This window comes from Lagopus leucura, unplaced genomic scaffold, assembly GCF_019238085.1.
Source record: "Lagopus leucura isolate 7727_CA_CO unplaced genomic scaffold, USGS_WTPT01 Super-Scaffold_100029, whole genome shotgun sequence".
NCBI classification, from domain to species: domain Eukaryota; kingdom Metazoa; phylum Chordata; class Aves; order Galliformes; family Phasianidae; genus Lagopus; species Lagopus leucura.
This window is the reverse complement of record NW_024962280.1, coordinates 2936016-2950972: the sequence shown is the minus strand read 5'-3', so window position 1 is coordinate 2950972 and position 14957 is coordinate 2936016. Positions and strand designations below refer to the sequence as shown.

Sequence of the window (14957 nt, the reverse complement as noted above, 5' to 3'; positions counted from 1 at the left end):
ATCAACACCAAACTGTGAAAAGTTCTGACGCTCTTCAAAAAGGAAACTCTGTATTTCTGCACACTTGTTTTACACTTTTAAAGGGATGATGTTTTATTCCTTGCCAGATTTGTTCTTCTATTCGGAAAACATTTATTCTGGTTCTTGTAACACAGTGAATTTGGGATTAATGTAGCTGGTTGGGTTGGAAAAAAACAACCTTGACTGTAACAGCCATCATTTTATCAAACCAGAAATATCCTGAGTAAAAATGTAACGTGAACTAGGTTGACAGTTCTTGGAAATTAAGTTAGTTAATGATTACTATACAAACAGGTCAAGAATCAAAACTGCCACTGAAGTCTTATGGTATGTGGCTAAATTACGTTTACAATTTACAATATAGATAGGCAGAGCTATCTTAATGTGTATGGAATAACGAATCTAATTCCCGTAGGTTAAATGCCATGGTCTCAGTGAGTTGTTTTCAAAGGGTAATAATCAGAATGAGCAACACAAGTAGTCTATTTCAGTGAAGTAATGCATGGTTGACATCAGCAAAGTGCTCCTTAGGTGCAACGATGTTTAAAGTTATGTAAAGCAAACGGTATGTTCTTACATTCTGTAGAACTAAACAGAAATACCATCTCAAGAATCCCAGCCTGCTTTCTTCATGAGTTTGTCATTCTAAGAACCATTTCTCTGCTCAAGAACAAAGGGTAGCAATGAAGACCAAGCAGCACAGCATTACAATTAGAAAACAAGTTGGGAGGAGCTGAAAGACCCACATTGATCTGTGCACCCCTATCTTTGAGAAGTCTTACAATCATCATTCCTCCTGCCGTCTGTTAATTGTTAACCAAATTAGCTAACATAAGGCTGGTGTGACTGTGCCTGCTTCTACTGCAAACATACCTTTGTAGTTTGCAATGAATGATGATTATGTTTTGCTCAGTGGATTCTTGAGCATTATAGCAACCTGCTCTTTCACTGGTATGAGTGTGTGAGCCTGCCTTCGTATCAGCAGCTAAAATCTCACTGTGAGAGGTAAAGATTTTGGCAAAGTGGGAAATGCACAGATAGGTGATCAAAGTCAAGCAGCAGTGTGTTTCCTTAAGGTGTTTGCCAAAGTGTTATTAATTAAGTACATTATTTACATTTAAAAAGTTGCTTATCTTGCGAGTTATGTGAAGTTCCTGGCTCCTGAACCATCTGCTTATCTGACAGCAGGCCAGGTGAAGCAGCACTTGTGGATATAAGGAGCTTGGCTACTTAGCAACCCCTGATCGGTCTTCTGTGAAAAAAGAAAGGAGCAGCAAGGGAGGAAGTCAGCTCTGGAGGTTGGTCTTTTCTGCTTCTCTTTAAAGTTAAGAAATAATGAAGTGGGAGAGGTGGAAGTTTGATCAGACAGGGAGGTTCGAGTATAGGAAGAAATACATGCCACTCCCTCCGCCCTCATTTCTTTGCCAATTGGTCAGAAACATCATCATAGGTCTGATGTTGCAGTGGGCAGACTGGGAAGCTGTGCCAGTGGGGGTTTGGTCCTCACCTCAGAGCATGGGAGCTCACTGCAGCCCCTCCCACAGTGACCCCATGCATAGGTCCAGACCAGCTGAAGGGTTCGTGAGATGGCGCCAATCCTGCAAATGCACTACTTTGTGAAATCAACTGCCTTACACCTAAAGTCAGGAAGAGCTGCACATACCTTGTCCTATGCTTCAAGCTCTTCAAAGGCAATGGGCAAAAGATTTTAAGTTGGAAACTGGGAATCTTCTGCTGTAGGAACAGCTAAGTAACAGCCAATAGCTTAAAGTGGTACTTTTGTGGTCCTTTCCACATATTCTTCAACAGTGGAAATGCAAAATGTTCTCAAGGAGAATGAAGAGGCTGTTAATTGCATGGCATTACCTCACCTGAGTAGTTTTGCAGTATTTCTGAATACAGCTGATTTTGGACAACCAAAGAAAGGATGCATAGATACCTCCATGTCACATTGAGAGTACACTGCATGACTTTGTGATGCACACAGGTACGTGAAAAGAAAGATGCCTTTCTAAAGTAGCTCGAGCCCAGATGTGGTCATCCCCCTGGGAATGGGTCTGGTGTAGGAGGGAGGGAGACATTTCCTAAATTTATCACAGCCCAAGAAATAAAGATCAACCTTAAAACTGTACTGGAGTATTGGAGTGAGAATTAGTGTTAGAACGAGTAAACCAAATGAGAGGAAATCTATTCACTAGTATGGAATGAAAACGTATGTACTCCTTTCTCTTTAAGGTGCTAGTGGGATATCAAGGCAGAATTAAAGTGTTTTTGGTGTCAGTTGCTTACATCTCTCAGTTCCCACTGGAAATTTTCCAATCATCAAAAATCCAGCCATAAGAAATGCGCTTTCACCGCAGTTTGCAGCTATTTCTCTCTAACTGATAATGCTGTCAGGCAACCTTTGTGCAGCATAAGAAGCAGAGCAAACACTCCTCAGCTGATTTCTTGCTACTCTTATGTCGTATAACAGTTGGCAATAAGGCTGGGACTTCAAATGTGTTTTTCTTTGTGCTACAGTCATGCCATGAGATAGCAAACCCCATAACCTGAAGTTTACCCAGATAGGGCCTTTGCAGGTTGCTGTGCTGAGAAAGCTCCTCCAGTGACGGCAGGCTGCTCAGAGCTCATCCTTAGCCACAGCTCATCCAGACGCTACCAATACCCCAAAGCTCTCACAAATTACAGTGATTAATGTAACGTAATGTAATGCCTGATACTTCACAGCTTGAAGCTGACTTCCAAGGAGTGCCTGTTCCTTCTTCTTCACCACTCATGAGCTCTGCTCTCACCTTTTCCCTTCTCCCCTCACTTTTCTCCCAGATGACTCTGATTTTTGGGTGCACTCCTCCAAAAAGAAACAACAAAAGATGGGCTTCAGGTTTAGCTGTGGCAAGGTGAGGTTAATCACCAATTAATGCAGTGCTGAGGTCGGTGCCGTAGGTAATGAGGCTGATTAACACTCAGGATCCTGCAGCACTGCTTAGGTTTATCTTTGCTTTTTTCCTTCTGGGATTAATCTCATTTTATACGTTTGGTCAGCCAGCGTTTGGATCTCAGGTATATTAGATTGGTCTGTCAGACAGCTCCAGGCTCCTTGGGCTCCCCATCTTTTAAATCTTTGCATAAACACCTCTTCAGTTGTATAGTAACAAGTGCTTTTAAACTAGCATACTTGTAGTGAGAAAAAGCAGCAAATCTCTACATATCTATGAATTCTAAGAAACAGTATTTCTGGGCTTTTTTTTTTTTTTCTTCCCCTCTGTGTGCTTGTTTTTCCCTGGCAGAAGTTGGACTGCAGTTTCATTTCTGTGTTGTTCAAGTGACTGACTTCTCCCCTGAAAATCCTTTCAGTCATTGTGGAATTAAACAGAAGAGATTTCTGAACAGAAATAAAGCACAGAAAAGCATCTCCAAACCAAAGAAGTTTGCTCGCTATCAAGCAGAGGGGATATTTGGTACAACACTACAGTGGGACAGAGATCAGGTGTGTGGCATGAGAGTTTGGATGTCAGTTTCCCCTGCCTCATTTCCATATAAAGATGGGGCATAGCAGACTGTTTGGTGATGGAGCTGTAATGCAAATATAGCACAAATTAGATTTTGGTGCTGCAGGTCCAATCCAGGTAATTCCAGCCCTGCTTGGCAACACCTGTCCTGCTTTTATTTCTTTTGCTCCCTGTTCCTGGAGTTCCTCCCATGCAAGAAATAACCCCTTATTTCTCTCACCAGAGTCATAAAACTGCAAAGAGTTATAAAAGAGCTGCAAAGTTAGATGTTAGGAGGAAATTCTTTACTCAGAGAGTGGTGAGGCCCTGGCACAGACTGTCCAGAGATCTGTGGGTGCCCCATCCCTGGAGGTACTCAAGACCAGGTTGGATGGGCAACCGTGGGTTGGGTGGCAGTCCTCCCTACAGTGGGTGGGTGGAACTGGATGGATAAGGGCCCTTAACCTTTAGGAAGGAATAGCCCTCCCAACTCAAGCCGTTCTGGGACGAAAATAGATGGGGCTGCTCAGTCCAGAGGAAAGACCAGTCATCAGGGGCCCCGTGCAAAAGAAAAGGAAGGAGGAATGACTTTGAGCAGTGCAGTGCCTCTATGTTTCCCTGTAATGACTTTTCAAGAAGTTGGGGGTGGATTTTGTGTTTTGTTTGTGTGTGTGTTTTGGTCATTTTATGTGTTTGTGATTTCTTTGTAGTTTCTATGAATAGTTTGGGTTTTTTTCCATTGGTAACATCTTGGTCCATTGCTCTAGATATGTTGCTCTCCATCAGCCTGGCTTCATTGAAGCTAGGTGTAGTTTTAGAATGGTGATAGACTGTAGCTGAAATTAAAACCCATACTTTTTCTTTCAAGTCTGTTATTCTGCAATGCCAGGAACACTGTGGAGTCGCCTTCTTGTCAAATAAGAATATAATAACACTGCAATACACAGCTGACTGTTGCTGATGGCTTTGAGAGCTGCAATACTAAGTTATGATACTGAGCAGCCAAGGAAATGTGGTAGAGAAGTTAGAAAGCAAAACTTACATCTCAGAGAACTTGCCAGTATTTCTGTGTCTGCGTTCATCTCAGACTATTCTGTGAGTTTATTTTGTTTTGTAACGTCAAATCAAAACAAGTCATGCATTCAAGGACAAACAGTAACATTCAGTAGCTCTAGCTAGTTTAGCATAGGTTTGATGGAATAGTTGTACAGAAAGAGGGCATGTAATATGAAAGACTGATGTACTTTCCAGTAATACTGCATACATTAATGAATTTTCTTTGTCAAGAAAGATGCTGTTCAGTAGGGTCATAGTAGATAATTGTAGTGGAAATGCTAAGTAGTGATTAAACACCTGGCAGGAAGGCAGGGCCAACACAGAGGAGCTTAGGTGTATGCAGTGCAATGCACCTGAGTGACCAGAAGGGCTGGAGCTGGCATCCACTTCTTTCCAGACCTCATTTAAGGGTTGGCAGTGGAAGCAAGGGTATCCTTCTGGAGATCCCTGCTACCTGAGGCCTTCCAAAGGTAAGCAGCTTGTTTCCTTTGTTTGTGCTCCCAGCTGTTGCATTTGAGCAAATCCCTACTTGCTGCAGCCTGGGACCATGCTGCTCTGCTATCATTGCTCCATTTTCCATTGTGTTACAACAATCCTTGTTCGGGTGATGAGGATAAAATAAATGCTTACTATCTCCCCAAAAACAGACAGGTTAAATTAGGTTGGCTTACCTAGAAAAAATAATGTGTCTTAAGCAGGTGTTTGTCTCTTTGAAATTCCATTATGAATAAATATCCAGGAGTTGAAAGAGTAATATAGGAGGAAGTGATAACGCATGTAAGTAAACTTATATACATATAGTCTGGAATTGGATGTGAAAGTTCTAATGACAAATGACTGAGATTGTCAAATGTTTCCATTAGAATCAGAATGGGCAAGACATAACAAGATTACACTTATTCAGATAATTAGTGAAATAATATGTAATGATTTCTGATAAATTCAGATGCCTGGACATGGTGAGCAGGAAGTCCTGAGGATTCTAAGGATTTCAAAAAAACATGTTCAGGAGGAAAATAAAATAAATAAATGGGCAAAAGATATCAGCCTGCTCCAGGAAACGTGTGCTTTTGTGTTACTGTGGTTAGTAGGCCTTGTAGCTTGACTAAACAGTGTTCTTAACAGATGAGTAACGCTGAAGAATCTAAGGCAATGGTGTTGCCAAATTTCTAACAAAATAAACCATTGTCTTCAGTATTGCCTGCATCAGTTTATTTATATTTTTATTATAAATAGAAAGTAAAAGGCGATACTGAAAAATATAGCTTTTTTTGTCAACGTAGATATGATGAAAATTTTAGACATGCCAATCAATACCAATTAAGATCATGGATATCATCTGAATTTCTGTCTAGGTGGAAATCAAATATTGACTTCCACAGTTCCTCTGTGGGAAATGTCAAGGCTTCACAACTGCTATCTCACATTGTGAATTAAAGGCAAATGCTATATGCTTTGAATGTGCTCTGCACAACTTGAAGTAAAATGCAATGATTTACTCTGTTCTCAAAAGAGCAAATGTTCTGTGTAAGCTGGGAAACCTTCCAATCGCATTTTTGGAACAAGAAGATATTTCTAGGAGGCCTACAGCATAAGGTACATGAAAATATTACATATTCATATTAATCAATACACATTGGCATAAGAGAATTGATTTTTTTATATCATTGCTTCATCAACTGACAACAGAACTGAAATGTTCAACATTTTCTGCCAGTTCCTTCTTCCATGATGCCTAAATATGAAATGCATCATAAAGGCAACTATTTTTGCAGAACTGAAGTTAACCACTTTATATTATATATTGTAAGTATTCCTTGTTTTTAGTCTGTTTATCTTGATAGATGTGCTTCAGATAATTGAGTCAGTGTTCTCTAGTTGGTGTGACCATATCAGTTCTTCAGCTTTTGAGATGCTGTAGAGTTGAAAGGCCCGTGTTGCTTTGGCTGGTCAGAAATGAAGCAGTATTGGGAGTAAAACTGCTTTCAAATGTGTAAAACACATTTTAAAGCTCCTGTTGTCTAGAAGACATTCCTGCTATGTTACTACTGAATGTTTTCCTTGTTTTCTATCGTGTGGGTGAAAATTCAAAATTGAGGAAACATGAAACAACAGCAAATTTTGTATTGGATTTATCCTCTTAATAGCAGCCACCTGCAACATGCTAGCTATTTCTGGCTGCTTTTGAGGAATAAGCAAACATTTTTATTGAGTTGTTTAGGTTTCTGTTTTGGGAGTGAAGCAGCCATCACTGAAATAATATCTGTGGTTATTGGTTCATGAGTCTTCATCTACCATTTTTCCTAATTGGTTATATTTACTGGAAAATGAACTGTATCCCATTTGTTTGCAGATTGAAAGTCTGCCTAAATCTGTAGTATGACTCTAATCTCTCAGAGTTTATTTGCAGTTTAAAGGTGATTGTTGTGGCTTCTTTTCCATGCTAAATACCATTCATTAGATGAAGTAGCAATGCATTGTCCTCAGCTGCAGCATGGACTGCATTTTTTTCAGTATAAAAGGGAAAAATACAAGCTGTATCTCCTTTACACTGCTTCAGACTCACTGAATGGTTTAAAAGAAAGTTGTCTTTGTTCTAATTTATGAGCAATCAAAAATAACACTGAATCTTGCACTGGGACATCTCTACCAAAGAGCAACCACATTGAGATTAAGCTTTGTCTTTGTGTGCTGTGATAGACTTGCAGGTGCTATTACCACCAGTTAAAGCAGGCAGGCTCATAGGCATGATGTAAAGCAAGCAAATACAAGCACTTATTGCCGTAGAGGAGCTCAGAAGATTTGCTGAGTAGGCTGGTACCACTTTTTACATTACTCCTGGGATTGAAACTGGCAAAAATCAGTCCCAGCAGCAAGCTTTGGGGCACTCGATATTAACCTCTCTGCATGTCAAGAATTAGCACTTCTTTCTTCTCCTTTGTCTTCTCTATCTCACGAGCGGTTTTTAATCCATGGCAGAAATTTACTTTTTACTCTCTAGTTATCAAATTTCCATAGTTGGCTGTGGCCATGGGTTGTGTCATAAGCCGCCTACAAGTACCACTGAGTGATCTCCTTTGGTCTTTTTATTCTCTATTAACTTTTTCTTTTTATCAGCTTTATATGGCAAGACAGTTAACCTTTCAAATCATTGGCGATTTTTACCTGCTACTTAATTTTCTGAATATTCTGTAGTTTTATATTGATGTTTATCAGTCCATCTAAAATACTGACGTCAGTGAAGTAGTAGTTCCTTCTCAGGTAACTTAGGAAATTTGATAACCTCTACAGTTGTCCAGCTGTTCAACATCTGCCCTTTCTGAGCATGAATACATCAATATACATCCACATCAATACCAAATGGATGGAGAGAAGCAGGCTATAGCATTGTTGCTGTGATTACAGCAGAAATTGTGTTGGATCCGTTGGAGAAGTTTTAGAAGAGAAAGCAACCTCATCATCTGCAAATAACTTGTGATCCAAAAGCCAAGACGGTACCAATTGTGAACTGAAAGATGGAGTTGTATCATGTGTGAGAGCAATGCCTGCCCTGTTGTGCTACTACCATTCACTGAGTATGAAAGAAGAGGTGGTGGTGTTGCATAGGAAACACCGATACAGCCTCTTTCACATCATCAGTAGCTACACAGCTTCTTAGATTAGTGCTATAAGCATAAAACTTAATGCTTTTTCCATGGGCGAAAAAGAAAAAAAAAAAAAAAAAACAGCATATTTATGTGGGATGTTCTTTTCTATTGTACTCACTACTGCTAGTTTTTGAAATAACTTTGAGACACAGAAAAGGTCTGTGGATGTAGGGGGGAGTGCAATACTGGAAGTAAGCCACAGCGATGAACATGAAGGGGTGGTTTGTTGGAAGCTGCACTGAGCATAACATCAATTCGCAGCTCAGCTTTGCAGTGTTTGCATCCTAAGCCTGTGCAGATGGGTTATTTATTTTCATACCTGAATTTCATGGCCAGCAAACACTGCCAGTGGTTTACAAAGCGAACCGAAGTCCTGTGAAAAAAAGCTGAGCTGTAAAATCAAGAGGAAAATGAGTCTGAGGGATGAGTTTATTTCTGGTTTTTGAGGATTTGAGGGTCTTTCCAGGCAAATAACAGCTGTTGGGTGAGCGCAGCAGCAGAGCTCTGTGGTGATGCACAGTGCTTAAGGGCAACAGCACAACCTGGTGGTTTATGGTTATCCTGATTCATCAGATCAGGCATCTGTGTAGGAAAATCCAGGACTTTCCCTTCCCTGGAAGCCACCTTGGTGTCTGTTCAGAATTGAAACTGTTTCTCATTAGTTCATTTATAAGATGCTGTTTTACCTGAGGTTATCAGAATAAATAAGCAGGACGAGACTGCAAGAGGATATACAAAAGGATAAATGAATAGGTCTCTTCCTGTCCAACTTCTATGAATCTGAAACTGCAAGGCACAGTTCTGGCCAGCTACTTTGTGTGATTTTTGTGCTGGCTGTGTCTAAATTTTTGTTCCTAGATAATAGCTGGATGCTTATTGCTAGAAAGAATAAGTTTACAATATGCACTCTGCAAAACAATGTGACAAAAATAGTGCATGTGCAGGAAAAATAAAAGTTTGGCTTATTGGCTTTTTCTGCTACAATGGAATTAAAATAAATGATATGTTAACATAATCGGAATATTCAAACACAATAATGCATATCATCTTTCCTTTATATCTCCAGGATGTGTGACGTTGGTCAGGTGGTTCCTCTTGATGCCGCAGTGAAATGGGATGGGTAGCAAAGGTGCTCAGACAGAATTTGCGAGTATTGTTGGTTCCATTACCTATTTTGCTTGATTTTGAAGAGCAGGCTGTGTTGTGTCAGGAGTGGAACTGGCACTGGTGTAGTTGTTGAACAGAATTCCTGAATCTAGAAAGGCAGCGCCAGTCCAATGCTGGGGCTGAACCTGAGAGCAGATTCTTCTTTGGGCACTTGATAGAAAAAAATCCTTTTATTTTATTTTATTGTTATTTATTTATTTATTTAGTTTCCTAAGAGAGGCTTACTGAGGCATCGAAAAGCTTTTGGCTAAGAAGTAATGTTATTTTTGTGCAATGAGGATTCCTACAGGGTGGTCATCATTAATAAATGCTTGTGTTTCTCATTACTCTGTCTTTGTACTGGAGTTCTGAATACAGCTGAGTTATAGTCTTGGTCTGAGTAAGAGCTCTAGTCTATATGGTAGTATGGTTAATGCCATTAAGTTCGCTTGCATTTGAGTTCATATTTAAGTTTTATTTATTTTAGTGCAATTAAAAGTACATGAAATGTGAAGAGCGCTGGAATTTATGAAAATACTTATTGTTCTGTTTTAACGTTTACCTCTACAATAAAGGATGCATAAGAGAGGGTCTGTGTTACTTTCATAGAGCCACTTGTGTAGCAATTTCATAGTATGAATCCAGTGTGCTGCCGTATGTGTCCACCACATTTTGTTCTTATTGCTCCAAAATTGGTATCAAATGACTTATGTTGGCTTAAATTTGGAGGGCAACTACATAAGCACAAACTTTGGCTGATTTACATGTCTGTGATGATTGTAAAAGTGTTTGCTTCCTAAATTGAAGCAATGCAGGCAGTCTGCCAAGAAAATGAGCTGTAATATTTTCTGTTACGTTTTTGAAGAGCGGGTTGTAACACTTAGTCACTAACCTGAGGATAGATGGGTGCTTAAATTCAGATTGTTTCACATGCAGTGGTTCTGCAGAGTCTCAGGTTTGGGATTTCAAGTTTTTTTCCTTTGAGGGAAATAGAATCACAGAATCACAGAATGGCCCAGGTTGGAAAAGACCTCAAGGATCATGAATCTCGAACCACCCTGCCACATGCAGGGCCACCAACCTCCACAGTTAATGCTAGACCAGCTGCCCAGGGCTCCATCCAACCTGGCCATGAACACCTCCAGGGATGGAGCACTCATAACCTCTCTGGGCAGCTGTTCCAGCACCTCACCACTCTGTCTGTAAAGAACTTCCCCCTGACATCCAAACTAAATCTTCCCTCCCTCAACTTAAAAATCATTTCTCTTTGTCCTGCTACTAAATAGCATTATGTGTGTTGGCCTACTAATTGTACAGGGCACTGTTGCAGATGTGGGTAACACCTGTTGGCATCATGCCCCTATGGAGTTGTCAGTGTGGTGTATCCATACCCATGACTCAGTGATTCAGGAGCACCTAAAGCATGCATTGTCAGGATGCAGCACGTCCCATTGAAAGTCATTAATAGCTACACTCTGTGCAATGACATGATGCAATGTAACAGCTGGCCCACAGAGAAACTCGAGGGATCCTGTCCAAGTCAGATATGCTGATAGCTGTGGCATGTACTGGCACACTGTGTGGGGATGTTGCCAATGTCCTGCCCACCAGTGGCACTGCAGTAATGCCAGGCATACAGAATGGAGTGCTCACAGCCCATACTGACATTCTCTCCTGTGTGTCTTGCCAAAGATTTATATTAAATGAGTGAAGGTGAGCCCTGATCAGGCCTGTTTCATGTGCCTTTGATGAGGCACTGTGGGGACAACAGCAGCTGGCAGTCAGAACTTGAGTTCCAAATACGAGCCGCTTGTCCTCAGTCTATCTCTGGTGGGTGCTGCTATTGAGATGCCACCTCCTGCCAAAAGCTCCTGACTTCATTCTCCTATGAAGAAAGGTTGAGTGAACTGGGCTTGTTTAACTTGGAGAAGAAAAGGCTCCAAGGAGACCTCATTGTGGCCTTCCAGTGCTTGAGTGGAGCGTATAAACAGGAAGGGGAATGGCTGCTTGTGAGGGTGGATAGTGATAGAACAAGGGGGAATGGTTTTAAACTGAGACAGGGGAGGTTTAGGTTAGATATTGGAAGGAAGTTTTTCCCACAGAGGCTGGTGAACAGGCTTTGGAACAACTGGAACAGGTTGCCCCATCCCTGGAGGCATTCAAGGCCAGGCTGGATGTGGCTCTGAGCAGCCTGGTCTGGTGGTTGTTGACCTGCACATAGCAGGGGATTGGAACAAGATGATCTTTGAGGTCCTTTTCAACCCAGGCCATTCTATGATTTGTTTTTCACTGACCCTATCTCAGGCAAACACCTCTCTCTTTCAGTGGATGGGAAAGTGATTCCTATAAATACTTCACAAAACTTTGTTGCCTTACCTGTAGATTTAGGCTGCATATGCTAACAAATGATAGTCTGTGCATGCCTCATCTTTCTGCTTCCACCAGATGCCACTTTAATTAGATCTAAAGCTTTTTTTTTCACTTGGACCCCTCTCACCTGATGTTTACTCATCCCACTAAAATCACAATCAAAATTACACCCACAATGTGAAAGCCTAGCACTGCTTTCTGACAGAAGGATTTGTTCTGTATACATTAACAATAAAATTCCCCATAGTTAATTCAGAGAGGCCAGGCTAAAGGTCTGCATCTTGCACAATTTTTGACAACATTGAGAACAGCTGACTTAAAAATGGGGATATGAATAAAAGGAGGAGAAGAGACAAGGCAGCAAAGGAGAGTTAGCAAATTGCCCTTCACTTTTCATGTGGTTAAATCCTAATCACCAACAAATGCCCTTTCATTGGAGAGGACAGCTCATGTTTGATTTAAGGACAAGAGTGCTTAATCAGGAAACACCACAGGCTTCTGCATTTCTTTGTGCGACATGCCGAATGTTGGGTTGTTTTCATCAGCTGCTGACAGGATATTTTGCATGAACATGAAAGTTAAAATCACTCAAGTGCTTTCACTGAGCAACTCTCAGCCACTGTGCTTTGTTGCTCTAGTGTCTCTGGGAAATGCACTGATGTTCTATTAAAGTGTGTCCCTGCAGGATAGGTAATGCTTGAGGCGCTGAAAGGCAAAGCTTGTTAAACCTGAGCAGTGGTGATGCCTGCCTGCAGGTTGTGGTTTTTGTTTTTGTTCAACAAGTGGGTTGCTGCTTTGGCAAAAATGCGGGCTTGTGGTTTGGTGCCACAGTACTCCATCTGTGCCTTGTGAATCTTCTTCCAGACCGAATCCTCACTACAACCTTTATTATGATTAATTACTGTGCACAGAGATTCCCAGCTGTGGTTGTAACTGCAACAACAGGCTCTGGCAGCTCCTGGGCAGACTGCTCTAAGGGCTGTCCTTCCTCATGGGACATCCACCAGCTGAGGAGCCCTTGAGGAGCTGGCAGGGAATTCTTTTGATCATTGCTTTTGGCGAACTTTTAGAAAATGCAGCCTTTGAATTCTGAGGGAGGATTTCTATTTACTGTGGAAAAATGGAGATGTTGCTTTCATTCAAGATTGCCCTCAAAAATATCTTTGAGTTTCACTAATATATTGAATATCTCTCTAAAACCGAAGTCTTTAAACAAAACCGTGAGGGATGATGTTTTAATGCCCTGTGTGTCTTGATGCAATTCAGCCTTCCTTGTGATTTGAGCGCATCTTTTAATTCCCTGGTATTTCTGGTCTGGTAAGGAAAACAGAAAGTCCTTTAGGTTGCAGGCTCTCTCTGTGCGGTTTGTACTGAACCTGCCTTCAGGCAGAAACGAGAGAATGAGCAGAGCATCATAATGTTCCTGTTGCTGCTCAATGTCTCTGAGCTGAGTCTGCCTGCAGTGCTGCGTTCTGCCTGTGTGTGCTGAGCTCTTCTTTTCCTCATCAACCTGCTCCAGCCCGAGCTGAGGGAAATTACATGTACAGATTGGTTCTGATGTTGAAATCCTACTGCGTGATACATAGGAATGGTCTGTGGAAAGTCAGTGTTGTTCTGGCTTTGTTAGTGCAAGCAAACATGAGAGAGGGTAAAGAGAAGTTTATCAGTTCATCCATCAGGAAACTGGCACAGAGTAATCATGAATGGAATATACATAAGGAACTAATGAAGTTGGCTAATGAATGAGTAGCTCATGCAAAGTATTGTTTTGTAATAGTTGAATGTGATCAGTGTTTCAAGAACTCTGTTGGATTCAAAATTCTCCTGCAAGCATGTATTCAGCATCACATAGTATTGCATTTAAGTTAATGTTGCCTACTTAACATATAGACATATAGCAGAAGCTGTGGGAGTGTGCTGTACTTTGCCACAATGCCACCTGCTCTGATGACTGTTTTTCAAGCAGATGGTACAGTGATGAATTACCCAATATTCACAAATCGTAGCATCTTCCTGAAAAATTTGCACAGATGTTTATAATGAGTTTCATGATTACACAGCACTTGCACATCCACAGAGCAAAGGTGCCTTCTGTTCAAAAGTCACTCAGCCTGAGAATTTTGCTTTTTTGACAGGACTATAGCAGCACTCAGCAGTGCCTGAGTTCCCATAAGCGTAATAATCTTTGGGCATGGCCCTATGGCAAGAAGTCAGTGTGCCTAAGCGCTTTGGGCCATGGGGTAACAAAATAAGTGCAACCTCTTCTAGGGTCATCTGTTTTTCATGGGGTTGTATTTCTTTCACGAATCACGTAGGCAAAGAGATCAAATCCTCTGTGAATTACAGAAAGTAAGGGAAAAATAATTGGAATATTTCAGAGTTTTGATCTAGGTGATCGTAGCAAGGAAAAATATAACATGTGGGCTGATGCCAGCGACCATCAGCAACACTTTCCTCCTCCTTGAGCAGAATTATTGGATAGGTGTAGCCTGACTGCTAATGACATGGGCTGCAGAAATCTCCTCTCCAATGTGCTTTGAACACATGGAGAGCAGCAACAGAGCATTGGTGAATCTGAAGTTTTACCTCACCTAAACTATTTCTACTGTAATCTGTAGCTGTAATACATCCAGGTGCCGTGAGCCACTTATTGAAAAGTGGACAAGGGCACACTGAACTTGTTTCCATTGTAATTTCCCACCACGGGTCCCACTGGGTCCTGGTGTGAGCCTCAGTTCTTTCAATGTGTTGGATGAAATTGAATCTGAAATCAGCAATGACTTAAGCTAAGCCTTTGAACAGCTCTATGGCTTTTTCATTAGAGAAACACATCTTTGACACCAAAACTGAAAGATGGAAAATTGTATTAGCGATGAGGTCTAAAACAAAGTGTGAGGATTGGGAATTGGGAAGTTTTCACCTTCCCTATTCAAGATTAGATTGAAACTTTCTAGATATTCACAGATAAAGGATGGGTTGTTACTGACTAAACTTCTTACCATCCATGGTAGGCAATTTTTGTTTTTCAGAACTGCCCAGGTATTGCTTGGGCATTTCTGCTTTTGGTGCATCAGATAGCTAATGACTTTAGCTGACAAATATATTATCACAAGACAACAAATAAGAACTTTTTGTGTGTGTCAGATTATTAAGCTCACACAAGATTTCAGCTCTTTGCTGATGCTTCAGCCTGGCCTGTTTACTTGCATACTAAACATTGAGTCTATAA

The 14957-nt window shown here is 41.0% G+C and overlaps 1 protein-coding gene across 4 annotated transcripts in view; it reads left to right on the top strand.

The window, feature by feature from the left end:
• Positions 1-940: 940 nt before the first annotated feature.
• Positions 941-14957, top strand: part of BCHE (butyrylcholinesterase) — a 50347-nt gene continuing 36330 nt past the window's right edge. Inside the window, exons 1-3 of one of the 4 annotated variants that reach the window (XM_042881324.1) lie at positions 941-1026; positions 1207-1319; positions 9279-9358. The gene's annotated coding sequence lies outside the window, so the exon portion shown is untranslated. Of the gene's footprint in view, positions 1320-3492; positions 3509-9278; positions 9359-14957 lie in introns of those variants that run through there. The other 3 variants (XM_042881325.1, XM_042881327.1, XM_042881326.1) reach the window with 3 other exon arrangements.